The sequence below is a fragment of the Schistocerca piceifrons genome, chromosome 4 (assembly GCF_021461385.2).
Source record: "Schistocerca piceifrons isolate TAMUIC-IGC-003096 chromosome 4, iqSchPice1.1, whole genome shotgun sequence".
NCBI classification, from domain to species: domain Eukaryota; kingdom Metazoa; phylum Arthropoda; class Insecta; order Orthoptera; family Acrididae; genus Schistocerca; species Schistocerca piceifrons.
In genome coordinates, this window is record NC_060141.1 from 168,111,249 (window position 1) to 168,113,334 (window position 2,086).

A 2,086-nucleotide genomic window follows, 5' to 3' on the forward strand; every position below is an offset into this window, starting at 1 on the left:
CCTTGCAGAACTAGCACTCCTGGAAGAAAGGATATTGTGGAGACATGGCTTAGCCACAGCCTGGGAGATGTTTCTAGAATGAAATTTTCACTCTACAGCGGAGTGTGCGGTGATATGAAACTTCCTGGAAGATTAAAACGGCTATGAGGACGGAGCGTGAGTCGTGCTTGGGTAGCTCAGTTGGTAGAGCACTTGTCCGCGAAAGGCAAAGGTCCCGAGTTCGAGTCTCGGTCCGGTACACAGTTTTAATCTGCCAGGAAGTTTTCATATCGGCGCACACTCCGCTGTAGAGTGAAAATTTCATTCTAGATACATGCCTCTGTATTTGAATACAGTTGCCTATACCAGTTTCTTTAGCACTTCAGTCTAGATAAATGAAACAAATCCAATGAAACAATAACATTTGCAAATCTTCAAACCTACAAAAGTTACTATTTGACAGTATTAAATACTTTCACAATGAATCTTTGAATTAACTGCTCTTAAATGCTCCGTGCGATTTCAACAAACTATATCTCAGATGGCCGTCGGCCTTGCCGCAGTGGTAACACCGGTTCCCATCAGATCACCGAAGTTCAGCGCTGTCGGGCTGGGCTAGCACTTGGATGGGTGACCATCTGGTCTGCCGAGAGCTGTTGGCAAGCGGGCTACACTAAGCCCTTGTCAGACAAACTGAGCTACTTGATCGAGAGGTACCGGCTCCGGTCAAGAAACCTGACTTACGGCAGGGAGAGCGGTGTGCTGACCACATGCCCCTCCGTATCCACATGCAGTGACGCCTGGTCCTTCGTGGCCTGGTTGGTCAGAGTTAAGTTATATCTCAGATGACAGTATTGGATTCTTCGTATCATCCCTTAAAGGCATTCATGTGTTATGGACTTACTACGGCTTTTGTTTCTTTTTACCATGCTAATGTCTGTCGGAACATTACATTCTGCATAATGACACACCAGCTGAATGTAGCATGAATACCTTATACCTTATCATACTCGTTTAGTTATTCAATGGATATTTTAATATTTTGCCAGTAACTTTATTAAAATGTTGATTACAAAAACTATTAAAACCAATATAATTTGAAAGTGGTCAGTCGCATGTTTTAGCTGACAATACTATTCAAAAAAGAACAAAATACATTTCTATAAAACAGACATAAATAATTGATTAAATAATATTTTATCACAGTGTGTTGTCATTCAACGTGAGTGCACTTGTTCAAGAATACTAGCTTATTTATTTATGAGCAAACCTTTATTTGCAATTATTGTGAAAGATCTGAGTGTGACCAAATGTTTACAACATCCTTTAGTTAAATATCATTGTAATATACTAGTTTAGTGCAGAAAGTGGTTGAGTCAAATCATGTCTGCAGAACATAAGAACGACGTATTTTTGGTGGGGCTGACCTTAAGCCGATGGAAAAACAGCCAGTAGCGGAACACCGCTGGAGTCAAGTGGAGATGGACACCTTTCCGAGTGAAGAGCTCACGGCAGTGATTATGGACAGTTTACATTAGGTTGTTGAAAAGACTGATATGCCTTTGGTAGTGTGTGGTATTTGATCATGTAGCTGATCTATTCTTTTTTGTTAGATATTCTAAACTTTTTTCACAACTGGAATACCTAATGTTACAAGCAAGTTTCCACCTGCCTTCTTATCCCTCTTTTTTGTACATCAATGAAAAAATTCTCAGTACTGTGTAACTACTCATTGTTTGGTTTAATTTTAATTACTTTTGGTTTAGTTTTGCAGCTAGGTAGCAAAGTATGATCAATGCTGAAATTCTTCATTTATATAGATAAAATTTTTTAGAAGAATGAATATTTTTGTTATCCCCAACCATTATCATAAATATGAAGGCTTTCACGATCAGATGACATATCTTCTGGTAAACCTTCCAGGATGTAAGGTCGTGGTCCATGAAACTCTTTCATGGACCACGACCTTACATCCCGGAAGGTTTACCAGAAGACATTATCATAAAGATCCAGACCCACACCTAATTTTCTCTTTCCATACTTCATTCCTGTTACTGTAGTTGCTGCTAATTTTTCTCCAATTGAAGCACCAAAAGCATGCCTTCTT

General features: G+C 39.5%; 1 pseudogene; it reads left to right on the forward strand.

The window, feature by feature from the left end:
• The first annotated feature begins 523 nt into the window (after positions 1-523).
• On the forward strand, positions 524-641 carry LOC124796793 (annotated as a pseudogene).
• Positions 642-2,086: the final 1,445 nt, after the last annotated feature.